Source organism: Seriola lalandi, unplaced genomic scaffold (assembly GCF_002814215.2).
Source record: "Seriola lalandi dorsalis isolate HSWRI2012SDOR001 ecotype SW California unplaced genomic scaffold, Sedor1 jcf7180002054371, whole genome shotgun sequence".
In the NCBI taxonomy this organism is placed as follows: domain Eukaryota; kingdom Metazoa; phylum Chordata; class Actinopteri; order Carangiformes; family Carangidae; genus Seriola; species Seriola lalandi.
In genome coordinates, this window is record NW_019524924.1 from 871,387 (window position 1) to 881,308 (window position 9,922).

Genomic DNA, 9,922 nt, shown 5'->3' on the forward strand with positions numbered 1-9,922 from the left:
CCCCATATCCTCCCCTCTGTCATCTTCCACCCCCTTCTCCATAACAGTTGATCAGGTGAAGTGTCAACTTAAGAAGATCAAGACAAGGAAGGCCCCAGGCCCGGATGTCATCAGCCTCAGATTACTGAAGGACTGTGCAGATCAGCTCTGTGGTGTGCTCATGCACTTGTTTAATCTGAGCCTGAGCCTGGAGAAAGTACCGGCCCTGTGGAAGACCTCCTGTGTGGTCCCGGTACCTAAAACCCGGATCATCCTGAGTCACGTGAGACCACTGGTGAGCACACAGCTGGACCCCCTGCAGTTAGCTTACCGGCCTAGTGTTGGGGTGGACGATGCAGTGATCTACCTACTGCATAGATCACCGCTACACCTGGAGGACAGTGGGAGCACTGTGAGGGTCATGTTTTTTGACTTTTCGAGTGCTTTCAACACGATCCTGCCGCCACTGCTCAGAGTGAAGTTGGAAAGTGTGGGAGTGGACCATTACCTGGCTGCATGGATGATAGACTACCTCACCAACAGACCACAGTACGTGAGGCTTCGTCACAGTGTGTCTGGTGTGGTGTTCTGCAGTACAGGTGCCCCCCAGGGTACGGTGCTCTCCCCCCCCTTCACCCTGTACACCTCGGACTTCACATACAACACCACACACTGCCACGTCCAGAAGTTCTCTGACGACACGGCCATTGTTGGGTGTGTTTCGGAGGGAAATGAACTGGAATACAGGACAGTCATCAGGGACTTTGTCAGCTGGAGCAAGATCAACCAGCTTCAGCTTAACGCCAGCAAAACAAAGGAGATGATTGTGAACCCCAGGCGGAAGACATCCCACTTCACACCAGTGAACATCCAGGGACTGGACATCGAGGTGGTGGAGAACTACAAGTTCCTGGGGGTTCACCTGAACAACAAACTGGACTGGTCCACCAACACCCACGCTCTCTATAAGAAGGGTCAGAGTCGCCTTCACCTGCTGAGGAGACTGAGGTCCTCCTGTGTGGGGCTCTCCTCAGGACCTTCTACGACTCTGTGGTGGCCTCAGCCATCTACTTGGCTGTGGTCTGCTGGAGAGGGGGCAGCACTGACAGGGATAGGCAGAGGCTCAACAAACTGATCCGGAAAGCGAGCTCTGTCCTGGGCTGCCCCCTGGACTCCATTGAGGAAGTAGGTGACAGGAGGATGTTAGCTAAGCTGACATCCATCATGAACAATACCTCTCACTCTCTGCATGACACTGTAGGGTCTCTGAGTAGCTTCTTCAGCAGCAGACTTTTACATCCTCGCTGTAAGAAGGACAGGTTCCACAGGTCCTTCATTCCAGCAGCTGTCAGACTCCACAACTTCTGCTCTTCCTGACCATTTGCAAACTTGCACTTTTTCATTTACATATCGTGTGTATTGTGTATATTGTATTTATTAGTGTATATTTGGTGTATTTTTGATGTATATTTCCATAGATGTTTATTCTATAGATGTTTATTTTTCTGCTGTGGTAAATTAATTTCCCAGTTGTGGGATAAATAAAGTTAATCTAATCTAAATCTAATCTAATCTAAATTTGACTCTTAAAATGGTGCAAGAACCCTGGTTTATGTATTTGTGTGTGTGTGTGGGTGTATGTATGGATTTATTATATATTATTATGTAGATAGATATACAGTATATATTATATAGATAGATATGATGTATGTGTTTGTGTGTATACGCAAACGCATGTTACGCCCATGAAGTTGCTTACTCCAATTTTTGAAAAAATGAGACAAATAACAAAGGCACTGTGGGTGAGCTTCAGTTGCTTTACTTAAAACATGAACTGCCAACTAAATCAATACAATCATCACAATAATCACAATATCAAATATTTCAAAAATGCAATAAAACTATTCACCACATATTTACAATGTTAATTCTATATAATTTCACTATTTATAATTATAATCTTTCCCTATATAAACAATTATCTTATTCCTCTTTATATATTAAATCACAAAACAATGATATTTACAATGCATCTATGAGAAAATCTCCCTCTTCCTATTTTTGCAGCACCGCAGCCGGAGCGCTATCTGGTTGCATAGCAACGGTAAAGTGCGCCGTGCTGTTAATCAGCTGCGGCTCGAGCTGTAGCTGTTATATAACATTATATACCGTTTACTAACTGCCCAGTCAGAAAATAACAAATTAACAAAACTATTGGGACCTAATTACAAAATATACAAAATATAAACCACAAAACACTGTAACATTAACTTTAACACACACACATCTACCAGCGGAGGAGGGCAAACTTCACCTCTCACTTGCTTCCGTTAGCTTAACACTAAGCTAACACCCACAGTTACACATTTATCATATAAGCAAAATTATCAAAAGCACATAACAATACACAAAACAGAAAGCACACAATATTTACAACATGTACGACCCTTTTTCACCTAATTTACCCACCTGTGAGGACAAACAAAGGCACTGTGGGTGAGCTGGTCTTCAGTTGCTTTACTTAACAACATTAACTGCCAACTGAAGATTGCAGCTCGCCCACAGCTTACATAGCCTCACGGGAGGGGGGGGGGTCCTGTAAAAATATAAAACATATACATATAAACAACACACATTAATGAATGGGCAGTTAAATTAATAAATAATATTAAATAAGTATCCAGGAGGTTATCTATGCTCACACGTTGTTTGTTCTCGTCATTGGCTTGATTTTCATCGGCTCTAACTTCCTTGTTTCGGATTTTGTGGTTGAGTTTCCTAATTGTTCTTCTCAGGGCAGACCTTTCTTCACAGGCCACGTCTTTCTCTGTTTTGATGGCTCTGTGTCTGCCCTCCACACCTTCCAAATTCTTCAGCTCTTTCCGGAGCTGCAGAATTTGGTTGCGGAGAACAGAGATCTCATGGCTAACGGTGTCTTTAGCTAATTTAATTTCATCATATTGACTTCTTATATCCTTTTGTCGTCTAAGCTTATTCTGAAGCTGCTGGATTTCCTGCGTGAGGGTGGCCTTCTCGTAGTTATTGGCCTCCATCTGAGCTCTCATGTCATAGTATTTGTTGAGCCAAGGTTTCACGTTTTCATATTTTTCCTTTAGTTCTCAGACTTCACACTGCAGATTGTAATTTAATTCCATCTTTGCCCTTTTCTCAGCCTTCAGTGTTTTATATTGGGCCCTCATCCTGTCTTCCTCTTTTACTTTTTGGGTCAGTTCCTGAACCTGCCGTTGGAGACTAACGGTGCTCCTAGCTAAGGCGTGGTTCTGCTCCTGCTTTGTTCTCATTTTCTCTTCCAGGTGATCTTGCCTGGAGATTTTCTGCAGGAGGTCCTGAACCTTCTGTTGCAGCACATTATTTTGCTGGCTCAGGGTTTTGTTATCAGCTTTCACTGTGTTATATTCATCCTCCAGTGTCTTCTGATCCTTAATTTTCTTATTTATCTCCACAATTTCCTGTTGGAGAATCCAATTGTTTTTGATTAGGTTTTCTTGCTCTTCTTGTGCAGCCCTCCACTTTTCCTCCAAAGCTATTTGAATCTGGAGTTGATTACGATACTTGCTCACTTCCTTTTGGAGGTATTTGTTAAACTCACTGGCTGCTTTTCTTTCAGCTTTTAGCTCTTTGTATTGAACTTGCAAGTCTTGGCTATTTGCAAGTTTATTTTTGAGCTCATCTATCTGGACATTTAAGATGCCATGTTGTTGTTTAATGGCTTCTGTTTCTCCACTCACCTCGCAAAACTTGTACAGAAGACCTGTGTGTCCTTCCTCCCTCTTCTGGAGGAGGGCGTCGTCTCCCTCAAACTCCTGCGGAATCGCATGTTTACGCCGAAACATTTTGTGTTTGGTTTTTGTTTACGTCTGTAAAGTGTGTAACGAGATAATACACTGTTCAGTGAATCGTGCTCTCAAACTAAAACGAGTGTAGAACAGAAATGAACTGTATATTTATATAAACTGAAATGTGTCACCTGCGACATCGTGTTCTGTTCTTGGAAGGACGGGAGGTGAGATCAAACATTTTAGCCCCGTCCATATATTGAAGCTCAGTACGTGATGTCATACTGACATCACACACCTGCCACTATCGACTCCAACAGTCTTTTTTAAAGGACGATTCCACTTATTTTACTCGAGGTAACAATTATATGTTTTCTGTTTGGTAAAATAACCGTGATGATGTTGTCATAGTTACTAACTTGGGGCATAGAAAACAGGCAATTTTATTATTTTTTTTTTCCTGTCTTTGTTATGAACATCATACCACAGCGTGAACACAGTTTTATTCCCCTCTATACTGTGCACTGTACATGGAGAAAATGATGATTAAAAAGTTGACAAACACACAAAATAAAGTTTTCATCTGTAGCTCCTTGAAAATAAATGTGAATATTCCTCTAGTGTATACCGTTCATCAGTTATGCTGGGAATCAGAATAACTTGAATTGACTCGGCTCTCCTGTGTGTCCACAGAGCAATCAGCATAGTTCTGCTAACATGAGGAACCCAGTGACATTTCAATAATTTCCCTCTCACAGTGAAGGCCTACAACTGTCATTAAATTACAACATATTCATTCAGGCACATGCATAACATATTAGTGTGATCCTGCGGTGACAATACAACATGAAGCACAGTGTGGTCAGAGGTTCTGCTGTGGCAGGCGACTGAATGAGTGAAAGAAGTGAGAGACACTGATATGTTGCTGAGACTGAATGTGTTACATCGTGTTTGAGTGTTTACCTGTAAACGATGTGCTGTGCTTCACGGATAACATTTTTCAGATGGCATGCAGTGGCATTCAACTCACTCTTTGTGAAGTCTTTGCTCTCATGGGGCTTCTTGAGATTCGCTGGAAACAGTGATGGACCTCAGAATTAGATTTTTAGGTTTTTCCTCTAAACTTCCTCATTTTAAAAGCAGAGAAAAATAAACAGAGCTGTTAAAAGATGAAACTCTCATACGTACTCCTGCCTTTGTTCGTTCTTTAAGTCACCAGGACTGCTGGACTTTTAATGTACCAGAGGTGAGAAACAACATCGGCTGTGTGGCATTTAACATTTTATATGTTTTAAAATACAGTTTATTTGTGTCTGGTGATAATAAAAGTTGTGGGCATCGTTTATCTTTTATTACACTTAATAAGACGCTTAAAGCAGTCTTTGTATCTGCACATGCTTCCATGTTTTTACGGGGCATTTACCCCAAACGTGTCTCTTAAACTATATATTTTCATAATCTTAGCCTAAGGTAAATGTAAACATATTAAAAAGCAGTCAATGACTTATTCATTTTATCCTTTCTCCACTTTGATTTGATCCAAAGAGGAGACTTGAATCTGAGCGATAAGCCTGGTTGGTCTGTTATTGCTCATGTTTTTCATTGTATGCTAAATTATTTAAAGCAGGATACATTTTAAAGGCATTTTGGCTAAATGTTTTCCATCTAGAATAAATAAGATAATATATTGAGCCTTGCACACTGTAATGCAATATACAATAATAACAGGATTATTTCAGTTAACACCACAACAGTGTAGGTTTAATTCCTGCTGTTTTATTTATGCTGAAAACACTATCAGCTGGTTTATGCTGAAAAATGCACCTGTAGGCATCGGACGTACACAGAAAAGGCCGAGGTAGGAGATAATAATATTAAAGCTGAATGAGAGAGAGAGCCTGTTGTGTTAGAGTTTAAGCCTGTGGCCCCTGGACCTCTTGAGTCTGATGACTGATCAGCCACATTAACGGACAGGAAGCATCACAGTGACATGCAGCGTGCAGTGTTACAAAGAGTCATAGACGTGTCATCCGGTGACCGTCAGCCAGTCGATCACAGATACACAGAAGGTAAAGGAAGAAAATAAATTCACACGCCAAGCTATAAATCATGAAGATTGAATGACGTGTGAATCGTCAGCGGACGTCAGTGAATGTGCCAACATGTCAGCGGCCGTTGTCGTCAGCGTGACGTGGACAGAGGCCTCCTGACGGGATGCAGCCTCGCTGTCAGTGACAGGAGCAGAGGACAGGAGGCTCCAACCGCACTCACCTGCATATAACCAGGAGCTCACCTGTTCATAGCAGAGCGCCACCGACAAACGGTTCAGTGCTCAGGGATTCAAGTAGAATTCAAACAGGTCCAGTGAGAGAAAAGGTCTATGACATCATCATAACGCCTAACTTGTGTTATGATTCAGGGCCATATGTATACTACAAGTATGTATGTAGTCAACAACTGACTTCAATAATGTTGACAAACAATATCATTTTTTCAGTTTTCAACATTGAACTGGAGGGATTATAAATAATTAGTACTTTAAAAAGAAATAAAGGTTCTTTTCTCATTTAAAGTAATGAGGGCTGCATTTAAAAAATAATCATAAAAACATCTTAAAATAAGTGTAGCTTCAGTTTACCCATATCAATGACATCATATCCTCTATGTGTGCGTCAGTGTTGTTTGTCTGACTGAAGCGTCAAAATCGACTTTCATCCAGTTTTAAGTCACATTTTTAAGATACACTTTTTACACTTTGGTCTTTTTCAACGATATATTTGAACCATATGAAGGATCGTGGTCATCGGACGTCTGGATCTGAAGTTATCAGAGATAAGAGTTGAGAAAATGTGAGACAGCTCAGCTCCCAGCTGCTCTGAGACATCCTGTGTCCACCGAACTGTGTCGGTGAATCACTGAGTTTTAAAGTGGAACTGCTTTATTCTGTGTTTTTACTGGTTATAATCACCTGGCCTTTTTTTTTTTTTTGGATAGGAGGAGATCTCTGGATAATTCAGCTCCTGGTAAAAACCTCCTGAACAACTATCGCCTGCAGAAGTTGCAGCAATTGTCATGATCCCCCTCCCTTGGGTTAGCTAGCACCCAGACTCCTCCAGCCTCCCTTTCTTTTTCAGGAGGGCCTGACACAGGGCCGACACAGGGCCGACACAGGGCCAACCAGGACCAGTTCCATCTGCACCTGACTCCAGCCTCTAGTTCAGCCACAGTAAGGACATCCTCCTCCTCAAATTCCCTCATGCTCTCATTCTGAAAACAAATAGAAGCAGGTGAGTGGTAAAGTTACCTGGATTCGGTCAAATGCTAACGTATCTAAAGGTGAAGCAAGATTAAACGAGCACATTTCATACACAATTTACTGTAATATTAAGCCTATAAAGCTTTAAGGGTATTAAAAGGCATTCAAAGAGAAATGATTTCTCTACTTGTTGCCGTACTGGTGTTTCAGATTACTCTGAAACACCAGTTAACATTAGACCTACACTTTGCTACGATTTACCGCCATCTCCACTCGAGCTGAGTCTTCATTATATACTGCGCAGTAAACGGCCTGCTTTACTGGTCGGACAGTTCTCAAATCGACAGAGTAAGTAATGTTATGTGAGAAGCAATACCAAGAGCATTTAACACGGACGCAGTTAACTTATCTACAATCTTCATCGCCAACAGCAGCCTCACACACGGCAGTAATGTTAGGCCATCACCAGTAAAACCAACACCTGTTAAGCTTTTTTTGGCTGAATTTCGCCAAAAGGTTACAAGTGTGCACCTATTGCATTTAACAATCTCAACACATTTTAACGATTGAACATCAGCACCTCCCTCTTATATCCCGCTCCCACACTTTCTCTCGTTCAGTGAGAGACGAGCTCTGACTCGTCCTGTCAGGATTTTAAGTTTTGGGGCTGCAGTGGTGTCAGAATGAATGAACATGGCGAGCCGCTGTCGAAGGCCGAGGCTGTCGACACGTTTGCTTAAGTTTATAATCAGCTTGTCGACAAGAAGGCACACATCTCTCTCACCCTGTACCTGCTGCCGCTCTGTTGGGAAATGTGCACAGTCTTTCTGCAGCTCCTGCTCGAGCACCTCAGGTTTCCTCTGGAGGGAGCGGACATCTGTCATCAGGTCAAGAACTCAATTGTCTTTGCCTGTAGCTTTAAATTCAGTTCATTCAGGTGTGAACTGGTATCAACCATATAAACCCACAAATATCCATCTTCTTCTCATTTTCTAAAAAGAGTGAGTGTCAGCACAGGAGAAAAGGTCTCTTGCTGTGCTTTTTGGTCTGGGCTGGATCTCCTGCTGCTCTTTCCTGAACATTAGACAGAGACAGACAGTGGAGGAGGAGGGAGGTCAGACTGGTTCAGCTACAGCCTTCAGACTGACGCAGCAGAGACCGAAGGTTCTGACCAATAGCAAAAACAGGAGGAAGGTGAAAACCAGCAGCTGTAGTACTCACCTGCAGGTCTGGCCTGTGGGGTTGAGGTGGAGGGCTGAGGCTCCGGGGTGACGGGTCAGCAGCCTGAGGGAGAGGGAGTCTTCTCTCTGGAGGCTCCTCCAGGGCTCTGGAGCTGCTCTCCTGCTCCCTCTTCCTCTTCCTGCTCTCTGCAGCCTGTTAGAGAGATGGACAGAGGGAGGAGGTGAAGGACCAGGTCAGAACAGACCTCTACTCCTGCTGCTGTAACATCAGTCCATTTCCTGTCCTTCCTGTCTATTTCATCCAAAATGGCTTTTGTTGCTTCTTTAACAGAGCCATCGAAGTGTGAACACCGGTTACAGTAGTTACTCAGTGTTTACTATACACAACATTATTACAGGAACACTATAACTCTATAATATATATTACATTTAGTATAGAAGGAATAAACTTTTAATGAGTTGTAGTTAGCAAAAGTAGGAGCCACTGCAGTACATCCCATAATAACCTAATAAATGACTTGGTGCCACCTGGTGGACGTTCAAGAGCTGCAGGGTTTCCCACAGTGTTTCATAGAAGTGGTGGTCCACATTATCGAGACTGTCTCTGTTACAACATAAAAATTACAACATTAACTTATAAAATATGAAGCTTTGAGGGAAAAAAAAAAGCAGAGACGCCACATACAGTGTTTAATGATTGGATACAGTTCAGGATGTCAGATACTGACTCTAACCTACTAACAATGACCTGCTACAGCCCACTCCACAGAGCCCCCACAGCAATAAATGAAATCATACATGTAACACTCCAGCACACACCTCCACTCCTCACTTTAACCACACCCACCAGTTTCTGAACGGCAGGTTCACGTCAAATGCGAGAAGACAAACAGTCAGTGGGTCAGCACATGGAAACCAGAGAGACGGAAGACAGATGTTACAGCTGCTTCCAACAGGATGTGAGGGGGGGGGGGGCTGGATCCCCTTTGGGCAGATGTTGTCTTGTCTCGTGTAATGCTTGGACTGCGGGACGACATACAGGATGATCCTTTATCTTGGTCTGCTGGTCACTGATAATGAAACTCTTACCTTATATCATCTCTCTGCTAGGATACACTTACACAGAGACTTCAGTCTTCAGGGGTGTAGACTTCCTGGGAGGAGCTGTGGGATTGGACAGAGACGATCTGCCTCCCACCATGTCTCCAGCAAAGGGCGCTTCATCTAATCCTCACATGATGAAGCGTGACAGACCAGCGGAGCCTCCTCCAGTGGGATGGAGGTCGGAGGCTTTGCCAGATATCTAATATCTCCGCTGCCCTTCACAGTAAAACTACTGCTCATGCCCTTCAGGCTAAATGTACATAAACTGTTGTTTTGTGTAACAAAGTAAAGAGTTCACAGTTCCACCTCTGTAGTGACCATTTGTTCATGATTAAAATCAAACTTGCAACAAACTTGAAATCAAAAGGCCACTGATGCACCATAGTTAAACAAATCCACTGTCCAAACATTGTCTTGATCTGTTCTTGAGGGTTATTTAGTAGAAAGAAGTCATGGCTCCAGCTGCTGGTAAAACACCTCTGTAATAGATCCTCCCAGGTGCATGCTGGTCCTACATCTGCCCATCTATGTTATTTCAGTTTATTACTTTTTATAATTATTTACATTACACTCTGTGATTCAAGGAATTCAGACTTAAGATCTCT